The following is an 18,599-nucleotide window of genomic DNA, read 5'->3' as shown; positions in this document are numbered from 1 at the left end:
CCAGCCTGGCAGAGACGCGCCCACAGAGCCGGGTGCCCACCCGTGGTCTGGGGGCCAGGGGACTCACAGGCCCAGCCTCTGCTTCCCCGAGGTCCCCACGGCCAGGTGCCACCGCTCTGTGCTGCCAGGCCTGAAGGGCTCTGGGGCCATCGGGGTCCCTCAGGAGACCATGGATGGAGGCTGATGCTGCCTTGGGGGCGACACTCTCAGGGTCTTGGACACGTCCCTGTGGCTGGGTTTGTTTTCTTTTTCTTTTTCTTTGATGAGACCCATCGAGGTCACGTTGACCCCTAACACAGTGGGAAGGTCAGATGTGCCAGACGTCTGTCCCCTCCGCAGTGTGCTCGCCCGCCCAGGTCTACCGCCCTCCCAAACCTGGTGCCGGGCCACCGTGGAGCTGGCCTTGCTTCTGGGCAGACGTCACCTGTCCTCATTAAAAATGTCCCTGCCACACCTGTTAACCAGCCCCCCACGGGAGGTGTGGGGTCACACAGCCCGAGTGCAGCCTGCGCCTCCCTCTGGACACCAGCTCCCACTCTGCCCACTCAGTTCCACGGCCACGGTGGGCCCAGGGGGCGGGGATCTCGGCTCCTGGCGAACGGAATCGATTCTCGCCACCTCCTGCCACAGCTCCGCTCCCGAGACTGTGCCGGCTCACAGGTGCGACGCCGTTGCTGAGCCGATTGGTTCTCCCCCCGCCGGTGGGAGAGAGCCTGGGCTCGGAGCCTGCCCCTGGCCTTCCTCTGTCCTCGCCAGCTCCAGCGGCCCCCAGGAGAGGGGCTCACTGCGGATGACTGATTGAATCTGGGTCTGCACATCTGAAGCCAGGCCCTCTCCCCTCTCCCCGGAGCCAGCCAGCGCCCCAGGAGCTGGGGCCCAGGGACCCAAATTAAAGCCTGGCCATTTTCAAGGGAGGCCAGACAAATGAGTCAGCTCGCGGTTTTTGCACAGTGGGCACTTTCCAGGCCGCCACCTAATTTAATTTTTGCTTTTCTGTTGTGTTGCGCTGTGTGCATAATAAGTCTCCTCGCGTGGGGGCCGTGTCTGCTACAGAGCAGGCCAGGGCCACGCCGGGTGGGGTGGGAGCTCGGGCGAGCGGGCCGCACATCGGGCGGTTCACGCCGACCCCGATGGGCCTGGTAAATATGTGAGCTTGGAAGACAGGGCCCAGCTGCCTCTGTGGTCAGCTCATTGCTCATTCATTAGCTGACTCGCTTGCTCATTCGTTTAAATAAGGTGCACACTCTCCCAGTGCAGGGACGGCGTGAGGGAGACTGGTCCCTAAAACGCCTGATCTGGCCCACAGGCGGGGCCGTGGGGCTGGGCCACCTCCTGGGCAGGGGTGCGGGACCCCAGGGCGCACCAGTGTCTTCCTGCCCCAGACTGGCAGCGCTGCATGCAGGGGGCAGCATCTCAGCGGGGTGCTGAGGGGTGAAGAGGAGTTCCCCAGAAGGTCTCCTCTTCCTGAAAGGAGGGGCTGAAGATGGGAGGGGACTCCTGGCACATCCCCGAGCCCCAAGCATTTCGGGGTGTGCCGTTCCCCAGAAGCGCACCGTGCCTGTGTGTGCCATCTTGGCGCTGTTCCAACTCGGACGCCATCAGGAACAAAGGTACGGCCCTGCCTGCTCCCTCGCCCCCCCACCTCCCGTGAGGAAAGGGCTCTGACCTGGTGGGCAGGGTGAGGAGAGGAGAGGGGGCAGCACCCGGGAGAGCGTGCATTTGCACGTGTTCGGAAACTCGGGCCCGTCCCAGGTGCTGCCCTGTGGCCTCTGCTCTGAGCTGTGGGCGAGGCTGCCCCGGACGCGACCTCTCTGCGGGGGCGAGACCTGTCCCAGGTGGGCTGTGGCCAGCCTCGGCCAGGCACAAGAATCACGGTGGGATTTTCAGAAATTCTGTGAGCTCGCTGTTAAATGTGGCTGTGACTAGAGATTAAGTGATGTGAACTTAGCTGTCAACAAATGACAAGGGTGCCACCTGAAGACACAGGAAAACGGAAGGGAGCATTAGAACGGAAATCAAAGACATGGAGCCTGGAAACCCACCAGTACCCACCGAACCAAAGGGCAGCTCTTGGAAACAGGAAGTGAGTGAAGTTGGAGCTGCCCTGGTGACGGGGGCGTCCTCTGACCCAGGAGTGGGAGAGAGGACTCCCCTTGTATTACCTGCTCTTCAGAAGCGGAGACGGGTANATTAAGTGACGTGAACTTAGCTGTCAACAAACGACAAGGGTGCCACCTGAAGACACCGGAAAACGGAAGGGAGCATTAGAACGGAAATCAAAGACATGGAGCCTGGAAACCCACCAGTACCCACCGAACCAAAGGGCAGCTCTTGGAAACAGGAAGTGAGTGAAGTTGGAGCTGCCCTGGTGACGGGGGCGTCCTCTGACCCAGGAGTGGGAGAGAGGACTCCCCTTGTATTACCTGCTCTTCAGAAGCGGAGACGGGTAAGAGGGACCCTGCCCACACCTGTGCTGGCGAATTGGGTGACGCGGGTGGCCTGGACACGCCCCCACAGGCCCACACAGTGGCTCGGGACAAGATGGGAGGTCTGAACAGGCCTGGGAGCAGAGCAACGCAGTGACCTCCCGGCCAGAACAGGACCCGGCAGCTTCATGGGGAATCCTACCCAGTTTAAAGAGGCACAAACCCCAGTTCTCCTCAAATTCTTCCAAACAAGTAGGAGAGGAGGAGGCACTTTCTAACCGTGCCACAGGCTGGCGTCCCCCCGATACCGAGACCCTTAGACACAGGCAGCGCAAGGAAACCGCACGTCCAAGGGCGAAGACCAGACCCTCCCGGAGACACCAGCAGGCGAAGCCCGTCGCCGATGCACCAGGTTGCTCATGGCAACCAAGTGCGTTTGTTTGGTCTCCAGGGGACGCAGCAGAGCCGACACACGGAAGCCAACGCAGACCAGAGTGACTGAACGAAGGACAGATTCCCATCACCTCCATCACTGCAGAGTAAACCATTCGCAGAGCCCAACGCGTGTTCCCCATCAAAACTCCGCCAGTGAGGGAGGAGAGCGCGCGCGGTGTGGCGGGCGTCTGCGGACACGTCAGACCACGTCACACTCGGCCGGGAGGACCTGTGCTTCCGCCCAGAGACCGGGAACGGGCGGCCTGTGCCCCACACGGCCACCGGGCGTGGCCCTGGGGGTCAGGGCGGAGCAGCGGGTGGGCAAGCGAGTCACAGTCACCCTGATGGGGAAGGGGGACGTCGACCGCCCCACAGACGGCATGACCAGCGGAGCTGAGTGTCTAAGGGAACCCGCGCCCTCAGAACCCTAATGGAGGAGCTTGGAGAGGCTGCGGGGTGCGCAATCAAGACGCAAAATCAATCGCATTTCCCTACAGGGGTCGCAAATGATCTCGAGGAAGTCGTTCCGTTTACGATAGCCTCAAAAGGAAGAATGCACACCAGGATAAACTGAACAAAAGAAATGTCGGATTTGCCCCGGCTGGTGTAGCTCAGTGGATGGAGCACCAGCCTGTGAACCAAAGGGTTGCAGGTTCGATTCCCAGTCAGGGCACATGCCTGGGTTGTGGGCCAGGCAACCACCCATGGATGTTTCTCTCCCTCTCTTTCTCCCTCCCTTCTCCTCCCTCTAAAACTAAATACATAAAATTTTTAAAAAGGGAAAGAAACGTCGGACTTGTACATGGAACGGAGCCAGGGCGGAGTTAGCCCGAGAGCCCTTTCCTGCCCCGCTAGCTCGAGGCCACCTCGCCGCCACACCAGGGCCCCCCGGCCAGCCCGGGGGCCAGAGGATGGGGACCACCTGGATCCTCCAGAGCCTCCAGCACACGGCGCAGTGCCGGGGCTGTGACAGGTGCCCGGGGGCCGTCTGTCACTGAGTCCTGACGCCTGCATGACACCTGGCGAGGTAGCCCTGCGGGAGCCGGTGTGCGGTGGCTCTGGGGGAGCGGAGGGGGCGCGGGGCACCCCGCAGCTCCTGTCCTCCAGCAGCACCATCCAGGTTCTTAATAATCACTCGAAGTGCCCAGGACGCCCTGTGCTAATAACATCGCCTCCCTCCTCTCACACTTTTTAATCAGCTCCTGAGAGTCATCAGCCTGCACGAGGAGAAACATGTTGGAAATGTCTTTGAGGGAATTCTCTCCAGGAACCGGGAGCTGATGCGGCCCAGCGGGGGGCGGGGGCCCTGATTGCAGCCTCAGCAGGACACTCATGACTCTGCTCTTGGAGGGGCGCGGGGATCCTGCACTGATGGCCAGATCCGTGGGCCTCTCCGTCTGCTCTGCCCCTGTAGCACAGGGACATCACGGATGTCCCCATTGGGGGCGGTGAGACCTGTCACCCTGGGCCCCCTCCCTCAGGGAGCCCCACCTCTGCTTGGGAGAGCAGGGGCCGGATGGGGGCCTGGCACACTTCGGGTCATGCCGTGGCCTCTGGGAAGGACGCCAGAGCGCACCTGCACCAGAGATGGTGGGGACACTGCTGTCCTCCCTGTGGGCTCCCTGTTCTCGAGACCCAGAAGCCCGGCTCCTGTCCTGGGCATGCGTGGGGCACCCCCAGCCCTTGGTGGTGGGGGGCTCCGCCGAGGGACGGACGCCGGGCCCAGGCCCAGACCTGCGGGCTCCCACCGGCGTCCGCCCCTCCGCAAACAGGCTGTTCTTTGATGCTCACAGAACCTCGTGCCGTCTTTGATGTCATTCGAGATTTCCCGGCGACATCAAACAGCGTGCTGAGAGCAGATCAAAGCCGGGGAAACTGGGGCGAAACAATGTTACTTTGACCTTGGCAGACGCTTTGATGGTGGACGTGGGGCGATGGGGAGTGTGGCCCCCCACACCCTCCCGGCTCCTGGAGGGGACAGAAGGACTGCTCTGCCCACTTTCGGGGCCCACGGGACCCCTTCTCAGCCTCCCGGGGCTGTGGAGCCTGAGCCCTAGAGGAGGCGGGGGCAGGTCCCTGCACCTGGGTGGGCTCCACAGGCCGGCGGCACAGGGACCGATTCCCACGTGCTAGGAGCCTGGGCGGCATCTGACAGCTTTCCAGAAAGATCTCTGTGCTGCTCTCTGGACACTGAGTTCCAGGCAGCAAGAGAGAATGCTGGGAGAGGTCAGGCAGGTGACCAAAGCAGCAGTGACGGGAGATGAGCGATTCTGGAGGGTGGGTCTGGTCATGGGCGACGAGGAGCCGTGGCAGGAAAGACCGCAGCTGCCCTGGCTGGGAGCCCAAGCCCAGGGGCAGAGACCAGTGTACCCATGTAAGGGGTCCCCATCTCAGTCTGCAATGCTCCTTCCACCCACGGGTGTGTGCTCACCTGTGGGCCTGGGTGCAGGTGCCTGCAGGGTCAGGCAAGTGACTGGGGCCTGGAGGCAGCCCTGGCTGGGGCTGAAAGTGGGTGAGGTCGGCCAGGAGGGAGGAGAGGGCAGCTGAGGGCACAGGGCAGGGCTGGGGCCCCAACTGCAGCGGTCCAGGGTGGGACCGCCACTCAGAGCCCGGTGGCAGCCACCTCGGCACCTCTCTGGGAGGCGGAGTGGGGAAGGCAGGGGCCCCCAGGGCAGGGAGTGAGGTGGATCCAGCTCCCGGTTTAACTCCTTGGGGCCGGCGGCGTCAGGCGGCCGGGGCTCACGCAGGAGGGACCCCTGGCGGATGGGAGACGAGGGGTGGCCGACCCCGCCGAGCCTGAGGTGTCAGGAGGAGCCGAGGGGGGACGTGGGGGCCCTCGGGAGTCAGGGCCATGGGACGAGGACGGCTTCTGGGGTCAGCAAGAAGGGCACCTGCGTGAGCCTGGCCGTTTCCGATGGGCCTTTTCTGTTTGTTGTTTCGAGTGTCTCCGGTTCACAGTCCAGCTGGTGGATTTCACAGTTTCCTCGCCACGGGAAGGGCGAGACTCACGCTCTGAGTCCCTAAACTCCCGAGAAGCATGCCGCGCCCGGAGGTGGGGGTGGAGGCCCCGCCTGGCGTTAATCACCCTGAGGGTTCTGTGCCTGCCCAAGTGACCCCGACCGGTCACCCCCCCTGCCCTGTGCTCGTCTCACCAAGGCTTGACTTGTGACAGACAGTAAGAGGGACAGACCTGTGCAAAGCGTGAGCTGCAGAACCTGGCCCAGAGGCCTTAGCGTTTCCCCAGGCAACTCCGGCTCCACCGCCTCCTGGTGGCAGCACACCAGAATTGCAGGTGCATTTTTTAAGGGGCTGGATCTCCTTTGAGAGCAGATTCTGAAGCCAGCATTGAGGAAGCGTCCCGACACCTTGGCTAAAAAACCCAAAGAACAGGTGGTCACGTCTCATGAAATGTTCCTTTCACATCGGCCAGCGCCGGGGACCCCGCAGTTGCACAGACTCGCAGAAATGCTCACGCAGACGTGTTCGGAAAAGATTACAGAACCCGGCGTGGGACTTAGAAATGCAGAACAGGTTTGCTTCTTGTTTAAAAAGTCAACCTGCAGAGCCCTGGCTGGTGTAGCTCAGTGGATTGAGCACGGGCCTGTGAGCCAGACAATCGCGGTTCAATTACCAGTCAGGGCACATGCCTGGGTTGCAGGCCAGTTCCTGCCAGGGGCCAGTTTCCAGCAGGGGATGCACAAGAAGCAACCATACATTGATGTTTCTCTACCTCTCTCCTTCCCTTCCCCTCTAAAGATAAATAAATAAAATATTTTTTTAAAAAAGTCAACCTGCAGTATGCGCACAGGCACGCACACAGACCGTGAGGGCCGGCCTGCTCGGTGTCCAGGGTCCCGACTTCCGTCCCCACAGATTTGCTTGTTCGGGACTTCGCCGAAATGGGACCAGACAGTGCTAGCCTTGGCTCCTGGGGACTTCCACTTGTGTCCGTGAGGTCGACGATCTAGCGTGTAGCGGCATCCTGTTACTCTTATCGCTGTGCAGAGCTCACCGTATGCTTGTGCCACAGTTTGTTCTACAAAAGATGGGCATTTCGGTTACTTTGAACTTTTAGTCGTTGTGAATACAGCGGCCGTGCATGCATTCAGCTGCAAGTTGGGGCAGATGTCTGCACTCATTTGTCACAGGCTTGTCCCCGGAAGGGGCGGGGTGCGAGTCAGCTGCCAAAGTGTTCCTCACAGCAGCTGTACGGTTGAACCGGCTGCCAGCAGGGTTGGAAAGTTCCCCTTGCTCCGAGTCCTCGTCAGCCCTTGTTATTGTCAGGTTTTTCACCTTAGGCACCCCTACTGGCTGCAGGCTGCCGTTTTCCTGCAGTGCCGACCTGCGCTTCTCGGCTGGGTCATGAGGCTGCACCTGTCCCCACGGGCTCTGGGTCAGCAGGACAGCACCTTCTGCGAGGTGTCTGTTCCAGTCTTCTGCCCACTTTTGTGGGGTTCTCTGTCGGCCTTTTAAATGGTTAGTAGGAGCGCTTTCTGGTTGGTGCATTGACCTCCCAGCTGGCTCCTTGTCCTGCTCACACCTCCTCCCAGCCCGGACTTTTCGTTTCCTTGTGGGTGTGTGTGATCGGATGAACACAAATCAGAACTTTTTACTTTTCGCTACGCTGACTTTGTCCATCTTTTCTTCTTACATTTCGGGTTTTGTGTCCTGTTCAAGACATGGGGACGTCTCCGTGCTGTCCACGCACTGCGGCTCTCTGTCTGGGATCCACTTCTGTGATCGATGTTGCACGTGGCCCGAGACTGATCTCCCTGTGTTTTTTTCTCCCCACGTGGGTGTCTGACAGACCCAGCCTCGGTGAGGGAGAAGTTCTGGCCTTGTTCACTCCCCGTGACTGCGTGTGAAGTTCTTCGTGTAAAGGACAGGTTTCTGAGGCAGAGTGGAAGAGATGGGCCTCGCCTCGGTCACCTTGCGCCTACCCACCTCAGCGTCCCCAGGCGTCCCAGCAGCCGAGAGCTGGGCAGGCAACACGCACAGGGTCCTGTGGACATGCGCCCTCCCCCGCCCAGGTGCTGAAGCTCTCACAGACTCTTTCTCTCTGCTTCCTTCCGCCTACACCACCTGCAGGAACATCTCAGGGTGGGATTCACAGTGAGGAAGGAACGGATGCTCCCCTGTCCCCGACGTCCCCCTCGCTGTGTCCAGCCCAGGTCTGGTGGTCTTCCTAGCGGACGGTCTCGGATGGCTCAGGAGAGGGCCGTGCAGGGTGGGGGAGCTGTTGCGCAGTGCCTGCCCCCTCTGTGGCAGATGGCACTGCCCTCAGCGCCCACTTCACTGGGACTTTGCACAGACATGGCCGATGCTCAGGCTGTGAGCCCAGGCCTCTCAGACCCCAGGGCCAGGCAGCCCTGTGCTGGAGCCGGCCTCTCATTCCACGCAGTGAGTCGGGCCTGGGAGACGGGGCCCCGGGCTCCATCCGTGCCCTAGACCTGGCCGGCCGTCAGCCTGCTTGAGTCCCACACGAAGGTGGCATTTCGGAGCACAGTGCGGGGCTCTGTTCTGGGTGGCTGAAACTCACTTGAAGGGGCGGGCTCTAGGGCCCCCTTGTGACCTCACTGTGGTCCGTGGCCCCCCGTAATAGACTGCCTGTTGCTCTGTGCACTTTTTGGGTTGCTCATCCTCAATGGTGGTTTCATATCAAATAAACGCAGTCCTCTGATGGAGGGTGTCTTTCCTCTGAAGAGGTGTCCCACGGGCATTTATCTGGAAGCGCCCCCAGGAGGGCTAGGACATGCCAGGCACCCGTGTCAGCACCACACGTGCTCCGTGGGGCCCCAGCTGCACGGTGGCAAGTCTGCAGTAGTCCAGGCACCAGCAGGCGGGGGTGTCCGAGACTCGCCGGCCATCCTGAAGCCTGAGACCCACACTGCACCCCCAAAACAGCTCCCCCCTGGAGCACCCCAGGAGCGCCCCTCTCCTGTGTCTCCGTCTTAGAGTCCAGAGCCCAGGTTTTTGGGAAAAGACAGAAGCTGCCTCTTCCCAAGACCCAACAGACCCCCAGCACCTGGGGGAGGTCCAAACTTTGTACCCAGTTACCAGGCTTCTGTCGTGAGTCTTGCCCTTAGTAACTGTGTGTCTGGGAAGCAGCCCCTTAACCCCTCCGAGCCTCGGTTTTCTTATCTGTGAAGTGGGTGTGGTGAGCCTGCTCCAAGGACCGTCGGTAAGTGGTAGGTTTCATCATGTCTACCAGTCTCAGCTCACGGGACGCCCCCATCCGTAACCACCCCTCTGCTGGGCCAGCACCCCTCGTTCTCAGCTTGCGTTTCACTCCCGGTCATTAGACCTTCCCCGCTGGACGCTGGGAGGGGGCCTGGTGGGAAACTGTTCTGCTTTCTGGGCTGGCGTGTGACGTGACACCCTGAGTAACAGCCCTTTAGAACTAGCGGTGAATGTCAAGTGTCGGGTTATCGACGGTGGGTGACTTGGACGGCAGAGAGAAGTACAGTGTGAAGAAGAAAATGGAAATGTATTTTTTCACACCCCAAGAAAACTGCTATTAGCTCTTTTGGGAGTTTTGATTTTCCTCCAATGGCTCAGAAAACTAGAGTAAAAAAAACCAAGAGGTTGCCAGCGTTGCTGGAAGTTGGGCAAACGTCCCCCAGAGCGTGGCGTGCGTTGCAGGGTATCTGGGCTGCTTCTCCTGGCACCTCGCGCCCCGCCCCCGACGGCGTGCATCTGGCCTGTGTGCCCCGTCCCGACGCAGGGCCTGCCCCCCAGACTTCCTCTCCGACTCTGGGTTTGGAGGCCTGGCTGTGGAGACGCTCCGTGGGCAGATGGAAGGGTCCCGAGTGCGATCTGCTCCCCCCACCCCCGCCGTTGCCCGCGCCATCCTGGGAGCAAGCACCTGTGTGCCCAGCGGCCCTCACGGCGCCCGGGCGTGTGTGGCGTCTGCGACTCTCGTGGAGACGGGGTGCCGTGGGCCAGGGGCTCCAGGTCGCTCGCGCACAGGACGGAGCCCCCGCCTGCCCCTGCGGAGGCCGACGGTGCCCTGTCCCGGGAGGGTTGGGATCGGGTCTAAAGCCCTCGAGGGCGTTGCCTCCGTGGGCCTCCCCTCTGGCTCTGCTCTCGATCGCCACTCCTGAGGGCTCTGTGCCTCCTGCAGCTGGCTTCCGTAAGCTGCGTCCCGCTGACCCGCCCTGAGGACGCGTGTCCTTCGAAAAACGCTGACCGGCCGCTGCACACACTTGTCTCTGCCTCCCCTGCGGTCCCTCCGCCTCTGCTCCCCTCTGCCGCCTTCCCTCCCAGGCCGCCCGGCCGTTTCTAAGCCAGGAGAACCAGGCTGGTGAGCAGGTGGGTGCTGGGGGCCTCTGCCCGGGCAGCAGGCCGCCCTCCCGAGTCAGAGGCCCCGCACAGGGGAGTCCGCAGGTGTCAGGGAGCAGCTGGGAAGCGGGACCTCGTTCTGCCACACTCCATGTGCTATAGGCAGAGGCTTGCGTGCGTGCATGGGGGAGACGGGAGCCAAGGACCGAGCTCAGGCCCCGATGACACCTTTGCAACCCTGGTCCCACAGATGTGGCCCGACCCCTACATGCCTGCTGGTCATTTAAGGACATGTGTCCCAGCCAGCAGCTCCACAGGTACCGGGCAGGGGGCGGGGCGGGGCTCACCTATGGGTGGCCTTGGCCAGGACAGGCTGTGTCCTGGGCCTCTGTCACCGCCTGTGGCAGGGAGGTGCACCCAGGGGGCAGGAGGGCCTGGAGCATGGTCAGGGCAGCGTCCCCCGGGGGACAGGCACCCTGGGCCCCGTACTGGCCCTCACCTTCCACGAGGCTCCATGAGTTTCCATCCACGCACCTGGTGTTGGGAATGTGCTCCCCCCATGTAGGAACTGGGGGGGCACAGCCAGGACCCCGAAGCCCGCCATCGCCTCTGGCCCCAGAGCTGCAGAGCGGGGCAGCCCCCAGCCCAACAGGACACCTACCCCACCCCTCTCCGCCCGGAAACTAGGGGGACACCCCCACAGCCCCTCGTCCTGAGGAAGGCTGCGGGGGGCCCGCCCTCCCCTGGCTGGGGGGTAGCGGCCGAGGCGGGGGTGCAGCGGGCGGCCTGGGTGCCCCTCGCCGGCTCGCCCCCCCGTTCTCGTTCCTCTGGGCCATGGAGCTGAGGGCGGGTACTTTCTGACTCTCACGGGTTTGCCGATGACCAGCCCAGCCACGAAGGTTCCTTTATTCCCAGAGAGCTCCACGTGGCTGTTCCCAGCTGACAGGTGCCGCCCCAGCACCTCCTTTCCATGGTGGGGGGCATACAGGCCACTTGTGGGCGAGGCCTGGGAGGGGCACAGGGCAGACACTGCAGCCAGGGCGTCCAGCAGTGTGGAACCGGCCCAGGGTGTCAAACTTATTGTCATCGGGGGCCACGTCAGCCTCACAGTTCCCTCCAAGGGCCGAGTCTCATTTTAGGACTGTGTAAATGTAACTACTCCTTAACAGTTAAGGGAGAGCCCAGTGCTGCCGCCGGGTAGAACCAAAGTGCTGGGCCAGATAAAACAAGGTGGAGGGTGGGATTCAGTCCACGCACCTTGTGTTTGCCACCTGTGTCCTAGAGGGACGCAGATCGTGGGGGGCCCGGACTTCCCAAGTCGGTGCACAAATCCGGGTGTTACTGGGCCTCACCCATTGGGGGGCACCCCCGGGACAACGCAGGGACCCCCGACCAGAGGAGGGTCCGAGAGCGGCCTCTGTGTGGGGAGGAAGGGCCAGACCCGCCTTGCGAGGGGTGGGATGCGTGTCGGGGACAAGGACGCAGGTGGGGAGGCGGGAGATGGGGCCAGTGGGCATGGGCAGCGCGGTCTCGGTCCCACAACAGGACGGGACCTGCCGCACACCCTCGGGACAGGGCTGATGCTTGTGGGAAAGGTTCTCCGAGGACCGTGGTGACGCAGAGACGGCGTGTAGGTCGGGATTAAAACCGTGGCCACTGCTGCCGGACAGTCCGTGCCTCCCCTTTGCCCCAAGAGCCGAGGTCCAACCGCTCTGGGCTCGTGGCCACTTCGACAGAGACGCCTTTTTCAGAGTCTGAGACGGAACACGTGCGAAGCTCTTGGATCCAGAAGGAGCGGCGTTCCGCTTCCAGCAGACCCAGCAGGTTGTGGGGTTCACCCTGACGCAGCCCACCTCCCACTCCCCAGCGGACACCCAGCCTTGTGTCAGCTCAGGGGTCGGGGGCAAGTCCTGGTCGCGGATTCCAGATGGCCTCGTTCCCCGTGTAGCCCACTGTCCTGAGCCCTGGGCTGGTCACTCCCGAGTGGGGGGCACAGACCTCAGAGTGTGGGTGTGCCCTGCGTCAGGCTGCTCCGCCCGTCCCTGGTGCCCTGACTTACGTAGTCTGAGCAACACCAGCTGTCACCAGCTGGGTCGGGTGGGGAATGGACGCGGCTGTCCTGGTTCGGCAGTGACCTTGGACAGGCGGAGAGGTCAACTGTGGAGAAAGTCCTCCAGGAGCCTCTGGGACCTCTGGTTCCGTGAGCGCTGGACGGTCCTGCGTCTCTTAACAGCGATCCAAGCCCCCCTCCCCACCGGCCTGCCCCGCCCTTCACCTCGGGACAGGTGCACACAGGTTGCTTCTTCGTGGCTCCACTTTCAACCTGTCACAGCGCCTGGGGACGCTGCCGGTTCCCTCTGCCACAGCTTGTGGGCGGGCCTCCCTGGGGGCCTCCGGAGAGGCTCAAACGGGGGCGGGCATCAGAAGTGAGCCTTGCGGGGGGCCGGCGCAGAGTCTGCCTGCTCAGCCTCCCCCACCTGCCCCTCCCCCTGAAGCTGCTGCAGACAGGCCGGGGCAGGAGTCCCCGAGCCACTCCTTGGCCCTTCCCAGCAGGCAAGACCCTGTCTGAGGCTCCCAGCATCTCTGACCACTGAGGGGTGAAGGCCAGGTCTGGGTTTCCTGGTGCCAGACACCCCAAAGGTTTGGGTGGGGGATGGGCAAGTGGGTGGATGCCGGCATGGTGGCTGTGTGGGTGGGAGGGTGGGTGGATGGGGAGCTATGTGAATGGAGAAGTGGATAATTGGATGGATGGTCAGATTGGGAAGAGGAGTGGTCGATGGATGGACAGACAAGACAGTGGCATAGATGGACAAAGGACTGTTTCTAAACATGTCCTGGGCCTCCCAGTGAGACCCTCTGTGACAGGGGATGAGGCTGCGGCTCAGCAGGACACGGGTGTGTGTTGGCCGGGCGGGGTCCCCCAGGAAAGCACTCTGTGTGCTGGGCCTTCGAAGGGACTCCCCCTCGGGGCAGGACCCCGCTCCTGGGCTCGCACTGTGCCCCCTTCCCCCGGGTCAGCCTCCCTCAATGAAGCAGCGTCCGCCTCTGGGTGAAGGAACGTGTGTCCCCAGGAGACCCTGGCTGTGCCACGGCTGACGGTGCCCCCCACACAGCACCCCACGCCCCCAACCGGAGGGGCACGCTTTTCTCTCCCCACGTCAAAATCAAAGGCTGGCGGCCTCTCTTTCTCTCCCTCTGTGTAGCTTCTGTCAATTTGTGGAAAATTACCCAAGAGAAATGATTGGAGTGGGTTTGCCTTCCCTGTACTTACATTGCTTAATCCTAATGAAATAATGAAGCAGGTAGCTCGTGACAGTGGAGTTCTCACTCCCCTCCGTCTAATCAGATCACTTGGAGTGGTTCTGCGGCGCCGTCCAGCAGTCGCCGCCCGAGCCTTTCCCTTCCTTCGAGCTGGGGGCCGGGGCAGGTCCCGGGCAGCTAATGAATCACACTGATAATCAGAGGGCCATCTTGAGAAATTAATGCATTCTACTGTGACTATTTAAAGAAAAAAGAATCATCGAGACTGGTGAAGTCGTAGCAGGAAAATTCAGTCTGATTTTAAGACACATCTGGGTCTTGTGGGTTTTTCTTTTCCTCGGTGATGAAAGGGTTTGGCATTGAGAGCGGGGGACGGTGCCCTTCTCTTCCTGCTCTCAGGCTCCTGGGGTGCGAAGCCGGCCAGGCCTGGAAGCCCCTGGCCCCCCAGGCTGCTCCAGAGGTGGGGGCGGGGCTCCCCAGCTGCTTCTCGCGCGGGTGGGAGGGAGGCCTGAAGGGAGACCCTTGACCTCCCCGGCTCCCTGACACAGACCTGCCTCAGGTGACCTGTGGAGCGTGATGGGAAATGGCCCTTGGGGCTGGGGACAGTGGCTCGGGTCCTTGCAGTCTCCTCCCCCCGCATCCCTGCCAGGACCTGGCACCCACAGAGCTCCCGCTGCAGGTTTGCAGATGCGGCCTGGGCGGCGTGGGCTTCTGGGTCTCTCAGGGCCCTTCCTCCAGCTCTGCCCACCTTCTCCAGGGCGAGGCGGGCCTGTGGCAGGTGGAGGGTGTTGGATGGGGGGCCCCTTGTGCAGGGACGGGCACTGTCAGCCCTCTACTAAGCCAGGCCTCCAGCCCCCTACCTTCCCCCCTCCTGAACCCCCTGGGGCCCCACAGCCCCACAGGAAGGAGCAGATGCAGGGATGGACATGTCAAGGAGAGCTCCCAGGTCCTGAGACATGGAGAGGAAGAGAGTGCCGGTGTCTCCATGGAGACGCGATGGGGATGGGAATGTGTGTGTGTTGCTCAGTCAGGCCCCATCTGGCCACTGAGTCCCAGTTCATGTAACCCACTGGCTGTCCCTCGGGCCTGGAGTCACCCTGGCAGCCCCCCAGGCAAGCTTTCGTTCCCAGCAGGTGGCCCTGCACCCCCTCCAAAAGGCTGGCCCGTGGGCGGCAGTGGTGCTGGCGGCCACAGCCTGTCCCTTCCAGGACACTGGGACGGTCGGGACATGCTTGCCTGGCAGACCGTCGCCCTAGGGGCTGTCCCCCAGAAAGGTGGCCCGGGACAAGTTGTCCCCAGGCCCCACCCACCGGCTGGCAGCAGCCTGGGGCGGGGCGACCCTCAGGGCTCTGCTGTCCTGAGTAAATCATGACTTGGCAGCATCTGCTTTCCTACTGACCCACTCAGTCCCCCCAAAGGCCCCCATAGAGGTGCAGTCACCCCTTTGGACAGACAGGGAAACTGGGGCGCAGAGCTATGAGTGGTGCGGACACCAGACCTTGGGTTCAGGATGGGGCCCTCACTCCCCGGGCGAGTCAGTGTGTCCCTCTTCCCCGTCTTGTCGGCCCTCTGGGGGGTCGGTGCGCCCCAGAGATCCCAGGCCTCAGGCCACAGGCTTACAGAGAGCACGGGGCTCCGTCGGGCTGGCCACACCAGGAGGCCCCTGTGGCACTTCCCAGCTGTGTGCCCGTGGCCATGGCTCTGGCCTTTCTGAGCTTCCCCACCCCCACCTGTGACACGAAGGTAAGACTCATCGAGTCCTTGTACGTGGGGTCAGTAGTCATCGCAGCGCTGAATGAGTAGTACTCGGGCCCCACGGGGCCCCAGCCAGCACCGCAGCCCCTCCCCCGCAGCAGCTCCCCCGGCCCCCTCCCCCGGCCCCTCGAGGGCCGGAAGCCCTGTGCCGTCCCACTGGCTCGCTCACCGGGAGTGTCCAGGCAGGGACATTTCAGTGTGACTCAGGAGCTCAGAAGGCACTTCGGGTAGGGGTGGGGGAGCAGGATAAATGCCTTCCAGGCCTGGGGACCCCCAGCGTGGGTTCTGGGTTTGTGTGCACTTCCCTGGCCCCAGGCAGCCAGCTGGGCAGGTGGGCTCCAAGGGCCAACCACCCCCAGCCCTCAGTGCCCCAGTGTGCCTGTCACTTCCCTGTGCACCACTCCCGTCCGAGCTCACCTGATTCCTCTGTGTCCCCAGGGCCAGCCTGGGACTGGGCTCCTGGGGGTGGGGCCACTGGGGCACCCTCTGACCCCCAGCCCTCGGGCCTCCTGTCGGTGCTGGTGCCACTGCCCGAGGGGCCGTAGCGAAAAACGGTGGGAGGTGGGGCCCCCTGGGGACCTCACAGCGTGTCTGCAGCAGGCCGGGCTCGGTCTTCACACGGTAGATTCTTCCGGAACCCTCGGGGCATCTGACCTGCCTGTGACTTGGGGGTCAGTGTGTGTAATTGCGTGTGGGGATGAGTACATATGTGTGTGTGTATATAATTTAATATGCACGTATACATATAATTAGTATGTATACATGCATATTAAATGTCAGCTGCCCCCTTTTCTGTGTGTTGCCTGACTCCTCTGTCACCAGCAAGACCTGGGACAGCTTGGGCACGTATCCGTCTGGGCCGGAGACTGCCAGAGAGCCACCTCCCCGTCCTTTGTGACCTGGTCTGAGGACGTGTCCCCGGCTCCCCCCGGAGTCCTGCTGGTTCTGCTCTGCTGACTCATCTTCCGAGCTGCTGAGTAAAGTGAGCAGAGTCATGCGTCGATGGAGAGGAAGAGACGGCTGATTCCCAGGGGCCGCGCGGTCTGCGCACAGCAAGGGCCCGGCCCGAAGCGAGCCGCCGTCCCCGCGCGTCCCCGCGCGTCCCCGGCAACCGGCACGGCCTGTCCCTGCCCATCTGCCCAGGCCGGCTCAGCGCCATGTGCCTCCTCGGCCACAGCCGCTGCCCGTGGACGCGCGCCAGACCGGCTCCAGGACTCAGCAGGACCGTCCGTCCGGTGGCCCAGTTCCTCCGGTTTGTGGGCGGGCGAGCGAGTCGAGAGACGCACGCACCCAAGTCCCCACGCCCGCCTCTGCCCACCCCCCTGAGTGCTCCGTGCTCTCCTGTGTCCCAGCCCTCTGTCCTTGAGGACTTTTGTCATCGGCCACCCGAAGGTCCTTGCACAGGGAGGCTCGGAGCCCAGAAAGGAGCAGTTGCCCTGGCTGGAGCCCGAGCCCCTGGGGTCTCCCCTGGAAAAAAGAGCAAAGCCCACCGGCCAGTGTCCCCTGGATATACGCTGTGGGCTTGTGTGCACTCGTGGATGTGTGTGGGGTTCAGCGTGGGGGGGGCGGGGGCGTGATCTAGGAGGGGAGGGGAGTGACGCCACCAGAGGCCAGGCAGGGCTGTGTCCCGGTGCCGCATAGGCCTGGACTGCACACGCTTGCGCCCCGCTGGGCCTGGGGACAGGCCAGAAATGGCCCCATGCTCCTGACCCGCCACAGAGCCCCTCAGGGCTCTGACACACCAACAGGCTGTGACCACTGTCCACAGCCATCAGCCACCATCACTCAGCACCGTCGGCCCTTAGGGGACACTGTCCCCAGGCCAGGAGCTGCTGCAAAGTCTGGGCCAAAGGAGATGAAGTTGTGACGTGTGGGCATGAAAGGCCCTTTTGTCCCTGGGACGTGGTGGCCCGGCAGCGGGCCTCCGACCGCCCCCAGCAGGAAGTGGGCTCCGGCTGGGAGAGCCCAGCTCCCGACAAACAAAGGCGATGTGTGCTCCGCTCCGGCCTGCAGCGCCCCCCAAAGGGCTGGTCCTGGCACACCAGGCCCCCGGCCCGGCAGGGACAGTGTCTGTTCCTTCTGCGAGCACGTCAGCCTGCCCGCTGTGTGCCAGGCAGTCCAGCCCTCCAGCGGCCGCACACCCATGGCTGTGTGTGCATGGGAGTGTATATGTATGTGGGTGGGTGTAGGCCACGTGTGCTGCTTCACATGGTTTGTGCATGGGACACACACGTGTGTGTGTGTGTGCCATGTGGCTGTAGCAGGGGGAGACCAGCCCGGTCCCCCAGCCTCATGCCATTGGGACCCCATCCCCTCCCTCCCCCACGCCCTGGACGTCGTCACCCATGTTCACCTGGCCGCCTCCCTGGGACAGAGGGCCGTGTCCCTCCCCTCCCATCTGCTGGGTGCCAGCTCTTGCCCTCGAGGCCCGAGGCCGCAGTGGTCCGGGCTGCCTCTCCGGGGGCGGGACCCCGGGCACGTCCCGGAGCCCCCCCTGGCTGACTCCAGCCTCTCGTCCTCTCAGGCTACAGAGAGAGGACCACAGACCCGGGGGTGGGGCTTCAACAACAGACGGGTTTGCCTCGCAGTTCCAGAGGCCGGAAGCGAGGGATCAAGGGGTCTCCCACTGGGCGTGGGGTCGGAGCGCTGTTCCTGGGTGGCCGATGGCCTGTGTCCTTGATGTGACCTCCTGGGGCAGGAAGGAGACAGGAGACACTGGGAGGAGACCCGTGCTTTCAGATCAGGACCCCCTGTGACCTCAGTTACCCTGAATTGCTTCCTGAGGGGTCCCGTCTTCAAGCACATCTATGGGGCTTAGGGCCTCGGCCTAGGACTCTTGGGTGGACACGGGCCTGTCCACCACAGGGCCCAGGAAGCAGCTGGTCGCTGATCAGCCATGGGACAGCCTCCCTGCTCCTGTGGGTGAGGAGATGGCCTGGCTGGGCCAGGGGCAGGGCTGGCCGGCATGCACAGGTGTCCCCCAGCCCACAGGCTGTGCACCGGCGGGTGTGACCACTCACCCCAGGCCCCTGCCCCGTGGAGCCAGAGACCCTGCTTCAGGCGGCCCCACTAGGCCTCCAGAATGGGCAGAGCGACTGGCCTCCCGGGTGGCTCCCCTCCGTTAGGTCTCCCGGGAGTGGCCCCAGGCCTTCCCTCCCAGTGCCCCTCTCCCAGAGCTCTGTCACCTGCCACCTCTGCTTGGGCAGGGACATCCGGCACAGGCACCGCATTGGCTCGTTGGGGGCAGGGGGCAGACACATGAAGACATGTCTGTCTGGGCACCTGGACCCAACTCCCCAGCCTCCCTTTTCGAGAGAGTTCCAGATTCCCCTGCTCCCCAGCAGCAGGGTCCACGCGGGGGGCAGGGCGCTGTGTGGGGGTGGGAGTAACGTGACTTTGCGCTGAAATGCTCCCTGGGGTGTGTTGATCCGATCTGAATGC

The 18,599-nt window shown here is 63.0% G+C and overlaps 1 protein-coding gene across 2 annotated transcripts in view; it reads left to right on the top strand.

Annotated features, from left to right (window-relative positions):
• Positions 1–18,599, top strand: part of TAFA5 (TAFA chemokine like family member 5) — a 54,777-nt gene that overhangs the window by 22,119 nt on the left and 14,059 nt on the right. The window lies entirely within an intron of this gene.

The sequence above is a fragment of the Sturnira hondurensis genome, unplaced genomic scaffold (genome assembly GCF_014824575.4).
Source record: "Sturnira hondurensis isolate 20B ecotype Veracruz unplaced genomic scaffold, ASM1482457v3 Scaffold0000780, whole genome shotgun sequence".
NCBI classification, from domain to species: Eukaryota; Metazoa; Chordata; class Mammalia; order Chiroptera; family Phyllostomidae; genus Sturnira; species Sturnira hondurensis.
This window is presented reverse-complemented; position numbering and strand designations above follow the sequence as displayed.